A 15,548-nucleotide genomic window follows, 5' to 3' on the forward strand; every position below is an offset into this window, starting at 1 on the left:
TGTTTTGGTGACTATGGTGAATCAAAAATCTAGATTTACTTATAAAATGGATGAACCTGGGATATTAGAGAGTAAACCTGATGCTTGTTTAGCCATTAAAAGTAGTTCTAAGCCTATGAATCAAAAGGGGGTCAAGGGGTTCATTTAGCAGTGCATGAACTATGTGACATAGACCTAAAATAGAACTGCCCTTCTTTGAAGGGGTTAATCTAGAGGATGGATTCAGAAATGCCTGAAATATTTTTCTATTTGTAATGTTCCTGTTGAGCAGAGGGTGGAAGTAGCTACAATGTATTTAACAGGCAATGCTTAAATTTGGTTTGATGGGTATATTATACAAAAACACCATGTAACATGGCATGAGTTTGAAGCTGATTTGTGTTACAGATTTAGTGATAGAACCTTTTCTGATATTGTGGAGGAGTTTACTAAATTGACTCAAAAAGGGTCTGTTGAGGATTATCAAGAAAGATTTGAGGAATTACAACCTCATATGCTGTTACAAAACCCCACTTTAACTGAGGAATTTTTTGTTTCACTTTTTATTAGTGGGCTAAGAGATGATATCAAACATAGGGTCAAGGCTTTGGATCCTAAGAATTTGTCTGAAGCATGTAAACATGCAAAACTTTATGAGTTATCTGTTGAGTTTGAAAATAGAAGGTTGAGGCCTAATTTTAAATTCTCACCCTACCCAAGCCCCATTATTAGTTCTAAACCTGCTTCACTGCCAGTTAATTCAAAACCTACAGCAGTGCATAATCCAAGGTAGAATATTATTGATTACAAGAGACAGAATAATCTTTGTTTTAAGTGTGGTGATAAATTTATTCCAGGTCACCAATGTAAGAACAGACAGTTGAATATGATTACTGAGGAGTCTGAAAATTCATTAGAAATTTTCCTACTGATTCAGAACAATCTTCACAAGAAGAAGAGGAAACTTTAGAAATTTCTATGAATACGATTACAGGCTCTATTGAACATACTACATTGAGAATTCAAGGATATATTCAGGACAGATCATTGAATATCTTAATTGACAGTGGGAGTCCACATAGTTTTTTGACTCCAAAATGGGCTGATGCTGGTATACAAATTACAACCCCTTATCCTTTGGCTATCACTGTAGCTAATGGACAACAATTATTCAGTTCTGCTAGATGCAACAAAGTAGAATGGCAAATGCAGGGACACACATTTGTACATGATTTCAGATTACTTAATTTGGGTGGTAGTGATATGGTGTTGGGAGTTGATTGGATGAAATTGTTTAGCCCTATATTGATGGATTTCAATAATATGACCTTGAGTTTTGATCATCAAGGAGAAAAAATATGTATTCAAGGCCAACAACCTTCATCAGAATTACAATAGATTTCAGGGGCTACCTTACTTAAAATGACTGCTTGGGATTCAGATATTATGGGTCACATTGTTTTATTGACTATGTCAGGGAATTCTCATCCTATTCCTACTGAAATAAAACAATTATTGGACAAGTATAGCATTGTTTTTGCTGAACCAGAAGGATTACCACCTCAGAGGACTCATAATCATGCTATTCCTCTAAATCCTACTGCTACACCTGTTAATCTTAGACCCTATAGGTTTCCTCATAATCAGAAAGTTGAGGTAGAAAAACATATTGCTAGTATGATTTCCTCTTCTGTTATTCAGCCTAGTAAAAGTCCATTTGCATCACCCTGCCTTCTTATTAAAAAGAAGGATGGCACTTGGAGATTTTGTGTGGATTATAGACATTTAAATATCATGACAATTAAGGATAAATTTCCTATTCCTATAGTGGAGGATTTATTGGATGAGTTGCATGGGGCACTCTATTTTTCTAAGATTGATTTGAGGTCTGGATACTGGCAGATTAGAATCAAACCAGAATATATTTATAAGACAGTCTTCCGAACACATCAAGGCCATTATGAATTTAAGGTGATGCCTTTTGACCTTATTAATGCTTCTGTTACATTTCAGGCTCTTATGAATGATTTATTTAATTATTTCCTTAGGAAATTTGTTTTGGTCTTCTTTGATGACATTTTGGTTTACAGTAGTAGTATGTAGGATCATATGAGGCATTTGCAACTAGTTTTGGAAGTTTTGCAAGTTAATAAATTATTTTCAAAATTGTCCAAGTGTTTTTTTGGACAACATCAGGTGGAATATTTAGGTCACATAATTTTTGCTGCAGGGGTATCTACTGACCCTACCAAGGTAGAAGCAATGCAGACTTGGCCAAGACCTAAGACCATTAAATCTTTGAGAGGATTTCTTGGATTGACAGGGTATTACAGGAGGTTTATCAGACATTATGGTATTATTAGTAGACCTTTAACATAACTCTTAAAGAATAATGGGTTTCAGTGGAATTATGAGGCTTCCATTGCTTTTGAAGACCTTAAAAGAGCTATGTGTTCTACTCCAGTTTTAGCATTGCCTGATTTTTCTAAGATTTTTTACTTGGAAACAGATGCAAGTTCTGGGGGTGTTGGGGCTGTTCTATCACAGGAAGGAAGGCCTATTGCTTATATGAGTAAGGCTCTAAGTCCTAGACATTCAACACTGTCTATTTATGAAAGAGAATATCTTACTATTCTCTTGGTTGTTTCTAAGTGGAGGCATTCTTTGGAGAATGGACCCTTTGTTATTAAAACTAATCATGAGCCTTTAAAGTTTTTGTTGGAACAGAAATTGACTACCACTATTCAGAAGAAGGGATTAACAAAGCTATTGGGGCTGGACTATACTATACAGTATAGAAAGGGAAAATTAAATGTTGTTGCTGATGCTTTATCTAGAAGATGGGAAGACCAAGCTCAGTGTTTTACTTTAGGAGTGATAGTTTTAATTCCTACTTGGGTGCAGGAGGTGGAGGACAGTTATCAAGGTGATACTTTAGCTCAGAATTGGATTTCAATTCTGGCTATAAATCCTACTGTAGACAGTAACTAGAAATTTTCTAATGCTGTTCTTAGATATAATGGAATGGTCTATATTGGGGCTCACAGAAATCTTAGGTTGAAGATTATTCAAACCTTGCATGACTCTCCACAAGGTGGTCATTCAGGAATTCAGGCTACTTATTACAGAGTTAGGTCTAATTTTTATTGGCCTAAACTTAAAGCTATGGTTACTACTTATGTGAGAGGTTGCACAGTTTGTCAAGAAACAAAGGTGGAGCATATTCCTAAACCTGGTCTATTACAACCTTTACCTATTCCTAATCAGGCTTGGGAAGTCATCACTATGGATTTCATAGAAGGACTACCTCCCTCATTCAAGAAGAATTGCATCTTGGTTATAGTGGATAAATTTACAAAGTATAGTCATTTTTTGGCCATATCTCATCCCCATTCAGCAGCTGATATTGCTAAATTGTATCTAGATAATGTTTACAAGTTACATGGCCAACCTAAGATGGCCATCTCAGACAGAGATAAGACTTTTACCAGTTCTTTTTAGAAGGAACTGATGAAGCAGTTGGGCACTCAGACAGTTTTTAGCACTGCTTACCATCCGGAAACAGATGGTCAAACAGAACGAGTTAATCAATGTTTGGAGCAGTATTTAAGGGGTTTTTGTTTCTATCAACCTAAGAAATGGGCTAAATGGCTATCTCAGGCAGAGTGGTGGTTCAATACCACTTATCATACTGCTATTAAGCTTACTCCATTTCAAGCTTTATATGGCTATAAACCACCTATTATGGTTTGGTTTACTGATACTACATTGCAATCAGTACAAGATATTGTCACAAATAGAGAGCAGATTAGACAATTGGTGAAACAGCAGTTAGAATTTGCCAGTAATCGTATGAAGCAACAGGCAGATAAGAGAAGGTCATAAAGGGTTTTTCTATTGGAGATAGGGTTTACCTGAAGCTACAACCTTATAGGCAAACCTCAATTGCTCTACGAAAAAACCTCAAGTTAGCATCCAACTATTATGGTCCATATACAATTCTGGAAAGAATTGGAGAGGTGGCTTATCATTTGGACTTACCGAATTCTTCGAAGCTTCACCCAATGTTCCATGTGAGTCTCTTGAAGAAGTTCATCGGGGACTCTTCCACTGCTGCCACAAACCCTCCTGCAGTTGATGAGGAATGACAGTTCAGTATTAAACCTTTGAAGATTATAGGAAGACATATAATAAATCGAAACAATCGACCAGTAACTCAACTTTTGGTTCGATGGACGAATCTAGATGCCTTGAATGATACATGGGAGGACTATTCGGTTCTCAGGGGGCAGTTTTATGATTTTGATCCTTGGGGACAAGGCTCATCTCGTGGGGTGGGTATTGTTAGAGTCGGAGGAGAAGTCAGAGGAGAAGAGGAATAACGAATGAGTGAAGAGGATATGAGGAGAGAGAAAAGAGGGTTAAGGATTATGGAGAGCAATCGAATGAGTGAAGAGGAATTGGGAAGAGAGGAACGAGGGTTAGAGATTATGGAGAGCAATTTGGGAATTGAAATGAAAGAGGGAATTGAAGCTCGAGGATTACCTGATGGGTTGAAGACGGCTGAAGAGATCCAGAGTAAGGTGGAGTGGCCCAACCAGGACGGCCCAGTTCCTGCAATAACTAAGGAATGAAATATCAGTCTGTTAGGAAGTTTGTTAGCAGAGAATGCCAGCTGGCATTGTTAGATTCTCTGTATAGCCTGTAACTAAATAAAACTGATGTGTAATCACAATTTTCATTATGCAATGAATGATGAATTCCTTTTCTACTATCTATCTTCTCTAAATTCTTTTCTTGAATCTACTCTTTTCTCTTATTCTATAACATATACCTAGGTGGTCATAAGTGTCAATGGATGTTAGGAGCAATATGTAGGTCTTAGTAGCAAATATAGATTACCAGGCTTGAGAAGATGTCTAATGGAAGGGACTTAGAGCTCATGCTTGTTTAACGGGATTTAATTGCTATGCTTGCTTGATGAACCTTAGAGAGTATATTTGTTTGATGGCCTTAGAAACTAAGCTTATTTTATGCTAATGATGTGAGTTAGGGCACCACATCTTCAAAGGAGTCTCAACAATCATTATCTTAAAATATATACTTATTCACTTTAGTTATATACGTATTATTGTAGGACTCTAAGTGATTTAAAGTTTATAAACTTATATTGTTTATTATCAATATTTTGTATAATTGTGTATACACAATGATCCACTTTTACAAATTGTGTTAATATGTATATTTTAGTAATTAATAAACCTTTATCTATTTGATTTTGAAAAATTATGAGTCATTTTTATGAATTGTATGTGAGACTTTATATTTTAAATTAGGTTTATAATATTACACAATATAATCTCACGTTGTATAAGATTTGTATATTTAAAATCAGATTTAAAATGTTACACAATATAATCTCACATTATGTAAAATTTGAACCCCTCTAAACATATCTCCTTTATGTATTATGTATATCATTCTTTAAAATTTATGGTGTAAATTGTTTTTCAAAATTGAAATTTACATTTATTATTTACTATATATATATATTATTTTTGATTAAATAATTATAAATATTCAGCCTACCACTTAAAATGGATGATTGATAGTGGTACTGAAAAATATATATAAGCAAAGAGAGGCACATGATCCATTAATACTAACTACATAAAATTACTACAAAACAAAAAGAAGAGTTAAAGTCCAGTTGCTCCTCCTGAATTCACTCTTCAAACATTGTCATACACAAGCCCAGCAACCGCCGCTCCAATCAACGGACCAACCCAGTAAACCGCCTGGTTCTTGAACCGACCTGCAACCACCGCCGACCCAAACGCTAATGCAGGGTTCATCGACCCTCCCGAGAATGGCCCTGCCGCCAGCACCATGGCTCCTGCCATAACTCCTAATACCACCGGTCCAATGCTCCTCAACGGACTGTTCCTCGGGTCACTATCGGCGTAAACCGAGTACACTAAACCGAATGACACCACCCCTTCCACCATCGATGCTCCGAACTCCGTCATTTCACTTGCTATTGTATATATCGGAACGTTGGCTTCGTTTTTCTTTGTACCTGAGAGACGGTGGTGGCCTTCAACAAAAGACAAGCCATGACGGAGGCCGACATTTGAGAAACCCAGTAAAACAATGCCGTTGAGACACTTATAAGACCACCGAGCGCCATCCCGAAGGTGACGGCCGGGTTCACATGTCCACCTGAAGCGTTTACCGCCATGTACACCGTCAACGACAGCGCGAAGGCGTGGCGACTAACACCAGACTCGACGGACCCGTTGCGGAGTCCGACGTCAATCTCCCTGGTGAAAAAACAACAACTTGAAGAAGGTTTTTAAAAAAAGAAACAGCCATTAAAAGCACTAACGTGAAGCCATGGCGGAACCAACAACTGCAAACACTTAAAAGAATGTGGAAATGAACTCCTCAAGATAGGCCTGAGGGCACCGGCGGTAACTGATTGCTTGAAACGGGAAGTGAAGGACGCTGCAGCATCTTCGATAGCCAAGAAGAAGATTACAAATTCTTTTTATTACAAATGAAAGATAATTCCGATTTGTTTTGCGTTTGAACGTTTATAAAGATGGTCATTCTTGATAGATTGCCTAACAAGGATAGGCTTGTTCGGTTTGGTATCATTATTGATGATGTCTGTGTGTGGCATTGGGGTCGCATCTCGGAATCATCTCTGTTCAGATTGTTCCTATGTGAGGAAAGTTTGGGGTGCTGTTTTACACTCTTGTGGTTTGAGACATGAGCTGTTTTGATGGGAGGATTCTCTTTGTTGGGTGATAACAAATCTAAATAAAAAGTAGGTCTATTTTGGTGCATATTATTAAATTAACTTGGACTTTTTTTTGTGTACTTCATTTGAGAAGATCGTAATCATAGGTAATTTACAGGTTGTCTCGTTCGACTGATACGATTGTCAATAGAATTAAGAATGCTATTAGAATTAAATTGTATAGATGTTACATGAAATTGGATGGTGTAAATAGGTAATTGTGTATTGAATAGGAGTTGATCTAATTATTTTGTACGGTTAATTGTAACAATTTGTCTGCTCTCTTTTTTTGATGAATATAATTTGACAACCTTTGATTCTTATTAAAAAAAAGTTTATATAAGAATCAAAGCTGCGTTGCCGTATTTGGTGACGGTTTATACCGTTATGTTGATTTGATTTGATTTGATGAAGCGGCTTGGGCTACCCGTTACGTTTGTGGGTTTCACTCAATTTTAGCTTCGTTTGGGTTTGGGCTCAATTTGATCCCATATATATTATTATAAGAAAAAACATTAATTTTTATTTTAAATATTAATATGAGGAGCAAAAAATAAATTTTAAAATAAATTTTATTTTTAAATTATTTTATCAAAAAAACATTTTTTATAACTAATTATTTACCATGATAGTTATTTATTACTACAATCTCATTAACTCACTATTATAACACTATTTTTGAAAGAAAAAAATTCAAAAATATTGTTCCTCAAAATCACTTGTATTTTGAAAAAAATAAAGTCATCATCAATCATTATAGACTAGGTATGATCAAACATCTATAAAATAACCTTTAAAAGAATATTTTGAAAAAGATAATTATAAAGGTTTAAGTTTAAACCAGAGAAAAAGTTGAGTTGAAAAATCGACTCTCAAAGATAGTTATAGTAACCCCTTGACATCCAGAATTGATACCTTGTTAAATTATGTGTTGTCTCGATCTTCAAAAGTTACAAATTAAAATTTCATTTTTCAGAAAAGCTTACTTGCTTACGTCATTGGGGTGAAGAGTGCCTAGATCAATTCTATGGGATATATGAACTTCAGCTTAATGCGGCTAAAAGTGAATTGTTTGTGTCTGGATTCAGAAGATCGAAGGTACACTATTTAGAGCATTTCAAGCTTCCAACTTGGGCATTTGCGAATTAGATATTTAGGTATTCCTCTGATTACAATGAAGTTGATAAAGAAGGATCGTTCTACTCTAATCGATAAAATTAAAATTAGATTAAGGAATTGGTCGAGCAAACACCTTACTTAAGTTGATAGGCTTTAGTTTATCAAGATGGTTTTGTTTAGCATTACAAATTATTGGTGTAGATATTTGGTGCTTCCTCGGGCTATTATAAATACGATTGATCAGTTGTGTGCCATTTTTTTAAATGGGCTGAATGCTCGAATAAGTTGGAGACATATATGATCTTTAAAGTCAGAGTGAGATCTCAGGTTTAAGGATATTCAGTGTTAGAAGAATGCTTGTTTGTTCAAGTTGATAAAGAGTATCCTAGATGGTGAGGATTCATTCTAGGTGGCGTGATTGAAAACTTATGTCTGTAAGGGAACAGATTTTTAGAATGTGGATGGCAAGGTTAATGTCAGTTGAAATTTTAAGAGGTTGTTGAAGCTAAGGGAGAGGTTCTATTTTTTTTTTTTTGCTTATGTCGATTAATTGGGGAAGGTTAAAGTTTGGTGGATCTGGACAGAGATTGGGGTTAAAGGTACTAAGATGACGTTTGGTTCGCTTGAATGTTTTTTAGGGAATTGGAATCTATGAAGGAATTAGAATCTGTCAGGAATTGGAATCTGTCAGGAATTGGAATCTGTCAGGAATTGAAATCTAATTTCATATTTTGTTTGGTTGACAAGAAATGGAATTGGAATCCAATTCCATATTACGTTTGGTTCGCAGACATGTCAGATGAATTTGATTTCAATAATGTAAAATGATAAAATTGTCATTCTTGTTTTTTTTTACTTTATTTTAGTTTATTTTACAACTTACATGTAGTAATATATTATAAAAAATTAAAAAATATTAAATTTTCATTTTATTTATTGATTATTCATTTCAATAAATTATAAAAATTATTTTTATTCAATAAAAACATTGACTTAATTAAAAAAAAATTATATATAGAGGGGTATTATTATAATTATTCCTAAATATATAAGGTAAAATTATATATTTGTTTCGGGTCGGATCCGGTTTTTTCACCGTAAACCCGAACCTGACCCGACCCAACCCGAATATCACACTTAAAAAAACCCGACCCGACCCGAATATCACACTTAAAAAACCCGACCGACCTGAACAAAATAAAGTTTCACCCGACCCGACCCGAATATATGAATTAGAAATCCGACCCGACCCGAAATAATAAAAATATATTTTTATTCAATAAAAAAAGTGACTTAATTGAAAAAAAATTATATATAGATGCGTATTATTGTAATTATTCCTAAATATATAAGGTAAAATTATATATATTTTCGGGTCGGGTATTTTTCACCCTAAACCAGAACTCGACCCGATCCGAATATCACACTTAAAAAAACTGACCCGACCCGACCAAAATAAAGTTTCACCTGAAATAAAAAAAAATATTTTTATTCAATATATGAATAAGTTACCAAAAGATTGATGATGGTAGTATGGTCAAATTTCAATTCCCTCCAACAAGAGAATTAAATTCCATCCATTTTTTGATCGAATTCACTTTCCCTCATTTGATGGAAAGTTGAAGCCACGAGAGATTTTAATTCCCTTAGAAAATTTGAACCAAACATGTGAAAGTGGTGTAATTATATTCTAATTCCTCCTAATTCGAAGAGATTCATGCCAACAAAAGACCATCTAAAGTTCCTTGGCATTGAGTAGTTTGGTTACCTCACCCTCTTTCCAAGTATACTGTCATTGCTAGGATGGTTGTACTAGGAAGATTTCCCACCAAGGACAGACTGTTGCAGATGGGACTTGGCACTGACAATCAATGTCAAATTACTTTGGACAAACACACTTTACGCTTCATCAATGTAAACGTCAAGTTAATCTTGCATCCTATTTACCAAAATCTTTGATATAATTTTAAGTACAGTACATAAATTGATTGGACGAAACTAATTTAATTTACTTGGTGTGGCAACTTTCGAAATATTTACAATATGAGTATGATTGATCAATTGCATATCAGCTCGTCCATAGATAAGATCAATGCAATAATCTGACACCTCCGATCCTATAAAGTGCCAAAAACATTGATAAAAAAGAGCACCAAGGCCATCTTCACCCGAAGCCTTTAGCGGACACAAAGATTCGACCGCACTGTCAACCTCTTCCATTGTGAACTGTCGATCCAGAAAGTTGTTTACATCTTTCGTGATGCAAGGATCAATGCCTTCCAAAATTCTATCATCGATCGACGAGGAGCTGATGCAAACACATTTTGAAAATATTCTCGAGCTAAGTCCCTCATTCCCACTTCATTATCCACAATATCTCCTTCATCCGATTTGAGAGAAGAAATTCTTAAGCTTTCAACGTGAAGCAAGTGAATTAAACCCAGGTTTATGCAAGTCTTTAAGGTTCATTAGTTTTGGAATCATATTTTATATAATATATATAAGAATAACTAGACAAAAAGTACAAAAATATTTATTGTATGAAAATATAAAATAGATAATTTTTATATAATTTATTGAACGAGCTTTAATAAATGTAAATTAAACATATCTTGTTCAATGTTTGATCCATAAGATATTATATTGGTGTGAAAATGATTTAATACATATATATATATATATATATCACTTTGGAAACAATTTAAATTTATTTGTTTTTAGTTTAATAAAATAAGTTTTAAATGATTCGATGAAAAATAGTATCAAATAGATAAGAAATACAAAGTGGTATGTAAATTTTGAATTAAAATTTTATTTTTGTTTATAAAGTTACATTAAATTAAAAATTATGAATACTATTATATATTTAACATAATCAATGTATATTTTTTTTAGATTTATCCCTTTATTACTTTTTTTTAATTTAAAAATTGGATTTAAGCCAGTGATTTAAATACAAATAGTATCAAAAGTGGATTTGTTTTAATGTGTTTTTTTATTAAAAAATATTTTAGTCTTAGTTCATCCCCTTCTAACATTTTAAAAGTTTGCTCTCTAGCATAAAATTTTTTGTATGTTCCTGGTTGGATGTTGAGTCGTACAGAGTTAACCAATGAACTCGATAATAATCAAGAGGGGATATCTTCATCCATCTATCCATCATTATATTAAATTTTCGTAGGATATAAAATAAAAACTCCGTAAACCAAACTTAATTTAAAATAATAAAGATAATTTTTTATCAGAGAGAGCTTAAGTCTGCACTTAAAACATATCCCTTTATTATATTAATATTGGAATAAACTAACATAATTGCTAGTATCATTGCCCGGCAACCGACTCTTTGGACGGCTAAGTTGATTGCTTAATTTATTTGTTTGGTGATAAATTGTTATTATAATTTGACTTATCTATGAACCAATCATGCAAGATAACATACTTATCCAATTTAATTTTAAAACTATCTGCATATAAGAATCTCAACTAAATTATATTCCATCAATGAAAATAAAAATAATTTAATTAATTTATATAACTTTTTTTTTTAAAATCAACAACTCATAGGCTACAAGAAAATTTGTTATAAATAGTATAATCAAATAAAATTCCGGCTGACCTATAAATCATGTATAAAAGAATTTTCAGGTATTTTCAATTTTGTGAAAGAAAAAAAAACTAACCTCTCCAAAAAAAGTAAATTTACTCATGTTGAAGAGTAAAAGATAACTCATCATTGTTGATGATACGAATGAAATATTATATTTTTAAAAGATTTTTTTTTTATTTGAACGTAAAATTATAAGATAGATAATTGACTTAAGATGATTTATTTTATGTATACTGAAGGGTCATATTTGATAACTTTTTATATCTTGTTTTATCTGTTCAAGTGCTATTTATTGAAAATACATGTAATTATCATATTAAAAAGTGATTTTCCGAAAGTAAGAGACGTGTCAGTAGACGATTGGTCCAAAATCTCGAATTTTAAAATGTTAATATATATATATATATATAATTAATCAAAACAACAAAAACATAAAACTAGTTACTTGAACTCGTTGCTGGTAGACTTTGGTACAATTCAAAATAATTTAAATTTTTTCTTACTCTTAAATCGATATAAAATTATTTATATTGTAAAAGCAAAAAAGAAACATTTGAAGAAAAACAAAAACCCATTAATTAGCCAATACCCTTAAAATTATTATAATATTATATTAATTTCTTTGTCTTATTCTTAGATCCATACTAAACTAAAAATCATTAAAATTATCATATTAATGAACTCAATCATTATATTTGTCTTATTCTTAGATCGATATAAGATTATTTTGTATTATAAAAAAACATTTCAAGAAAAATCAAAACTTAATCATTAAATACTACCATAAAACTATTAAATATAAAATATAAAAAAATATTTTAACATTATTTTCTATTATTCATTAATTTTTTATAGTTAATCTAAATATATAATTAAATTCAACCACGATTTAATTTAAATAATGTTGTTGTCCACCATATAACAATTTCTTAAATTGATATAGCAATCAAATGTTAATTCACAACCAAGTGCTAGATTCAATCAGCTTTAAAATTTTTTTGTTTTATTAATCTAGAGTAAATATAAGATAATATTTATTTAAAAAATAATTATTGATCATTTGATATTAAACGCTCATACATTCGACATTTATAGTATTCGAAATCAAGATTTTAAAGAATAACAATAATTCTATAACAACAATTCCTTTATTATCGAAATTATTATTCTATAAAAATAATTCATTTACCATTAAGATTTACATCACCAAATATAATTTATATCTCCTTTTTCTAGAATTTTGTATCGTGTAATAGTTGCTTAACTTGATGCAACAATCAAGTAGTATTACTTATTCTCACTTTTCAAGTTTGATATTTCTAATTCAATAATAAGATGATAATATGCATTATCGTCTTAAAAATTGAAATAGTCTATAAATATTCAATGTTAGATTTATTAAATAATTTTCAAATTAAAACTTTTTATTATATAGTTAACGTGAAAAAAAATAAAACTTAACGGTCTATAATTTAAATAAAATAAAAATATAATATTAATAAAAATGTGAAGCTTGAGCGGCCGAAACAATTTTGGAATATGATTGAATAATATTAAATAAAATGCCAGCTCAGTTCTGAATGATATGAGATAAAATGGAAAAAATAATTAATAATTAAATGAAGCCAAAATAGAATGGGGTAGGAGTATGTGGAAGAAACTCTGGTATCGTGCTGTTCTAAAACTCCACCATCTAAACTGCGTTCTCAATCACCAAAAGAATTGAATTTTCATCATTGTTTTTGAAAAATTAATTCAAACTAATCATGAATTCATCAAGATTTTCACCTAAAAATTAATCACAGAATACATCTGCAGCAATATCGTAATAGAATTTTCAAGAACTCCACGCACCCGATATTCGACATCGATTCTTTCTTCGACCGCCGCCTCAACGATTTCATGACGGTTTCTCTACGATAACTCTCCAGAACATCCTCCTTGAAAGCTAAATCTCTCGTGTCCTTTATATCGTCGGTCCCAAAAAATACGTCTCCGATTGTTCCGCGATTCGACGACGAGAGGTAGAAAGAGTCGGATACCGGAAACAAAGAGTAAGATTGCGTTATATATTGGCTTCCGCCGCCACCGCCGCAGCCAGTGCCTTCATAAGATACGTCGTGGCTGGGGATTCCTCTGTCCATAGATGTGAAAAATAAGAGCGAGATCGGGAGAGAGGGAAATTTGAGGAGGAGAATAGATAGATTGAGAATCAGAGGTTCAATTGATATAGCTAAAGAAGAGTTCTAGTCCATTGGGGGAACTGGATAACTATTGTTGACCTAGAGTTGACTTTGGCTGCAACTTCATATTATTGACACTGGGTCCTACCCAAACTACAACGTTTTAATGCCTATGCTTCATCTATCATTTTATTTTTATGCCATTCATATATTTGTTTTTATATACATAAATAGTCGGTTTAAATTTATATATTTCATTATATGAGGAAAAAATATTTTTAAATTAATTTTTTTCTTACCAACGACCAGTTGATCTAGTGGGATGAGACACTAGATTCCTTAAGCAAGGTCAAAGGTTCAAACTCTGGCGTTTGTAAATGGAGCAAACTGGGTTAGGAGGATAGTCCTCGACTCTGCAGTACCTAATGTGAATTAGTCGATCAATAGATCGGATACCAATGATTAATTAATTAAATTTTCCTCTAAATATTTTTTTAAGAATTAACACGATACACATATTTTATTTTTTTTGAAAAAGAATCTAAATACATTATATTATCTATAACTTAGAAGAATTTTAAAAGTATGAATTTAAATTTGAATAGGGATAAAATTTATTGAAGTTGAATTTGTGGACTGGAAAATATAAAAATAATTTAAAATATTATCAATACATAAATGTATAAATATTTTTAAATTTAAATAGCCTAATTTTATACTTAATTATATGTTTGAATCTAAAACCATATTAGATTAAAAATAATCAATTAAAGTTTAAAATATATTATACATATATATTATTTGTAGAGGTTCATTATGATAATAACTCTACACGTCATATAATATTTAAGTATCATTGGTTTACTAGGATAATTATCTAATATACGGTGAACGAGAAAAAAAGGTTTTTACAAGTACCATTAAAATTGTGATAAATATCTTTTTAATTTATTTGAAAAAGGATAATCATAGGGGTTACTGGTAATGGATTTTTTATAAACATCATAGCCAGTGTAATTAATTTAAGAATTATATAAAAAAAAACCGAAGAAGGACACTTATAGTCATTTTAATCCAGCTGGTCAATAGAGGTGACAAACAAGTCATTTGAATCGGGTTTAATTTGGATCATTTCGAGTCTAAATTATATTTTGTTTAATTTTATTCGAGTCGATTCGCATTTAGTTCAGGTGTATAGTGAATCAGGTCGAGTCGAGTATCATGTTCATCAATTTTTCGGGTGGGTTAATTTTTGGGTCGAGTGATTATTGGATCGGTTGTTTTTCGATTCAGATCAATATCGAATTGGTTGATTTTTTGGTCAGGTTAATACCAGATTAGTTAGATTTAGATTCGGGTCAATATCGAGTCAGATACACCCGACAGATACAACTATTCAAACTCATGACCTTTAAGAAGAATAATATTTTCTTTCACCACTGAGATGACTTGATGATAGTTACAAGAAAAGTTTGTAAAACTAGTGTATATTCAATAACATTAATCATATATATATATATATATATATATATATATATAAAATTATCAAAGTGTACAAACTAACCATGAAAATAAAATAAAATATGACGATATGATGAAACAGTTAAAACCCCAACCAAATTACTTATAAAAATTATGGATACAAATATCTCAATCACGTTAAAACATGAATATTATTTACACTAACATAAAAAATACACATATCAATGTGACATGTTGACAAATAGATTTTATTATAATTAATTATAACTTATTTTTAGTGATTACAAATATTTATCAATAAAAAGAGAACTAATATAAAATTCTAAAATAGGAACAAATCAGCAAAGTAACTAAATAGGCATTAATTAAAAAG

General features: G+C 31.8%; 1 pseudogene; it reads right to left on the bottom strand.

Moving 5' to 3' along the window:
- Positions 1–5,698: 5,698 nt before the first annotated feature.
- On the bottom strand, positions 5,699–13,654 carry LOC120117134 (annotated as a pseudogene).
- Positions 13,655–15,548: the final 1,894 nt, after the last annotated feature.

The sequence above is a fragment of the Hibiscus syriacus genome, unplaced genomic scaffold, assembly GCF_006381635.1.
Source record: "Hibiscus syriacus cultivar Baekdansim isolate YM2019G1 unplaced genomic scaffold, ASM638163v2 tig00110319_pilon, whole genome shotgun sequence".
NCBI lineage: Eukaryota > Viridiplantae > Streptophyta > Magnoliopsida > Malvales > Malvaceae > Hibiscus > Hibiscus syriacus.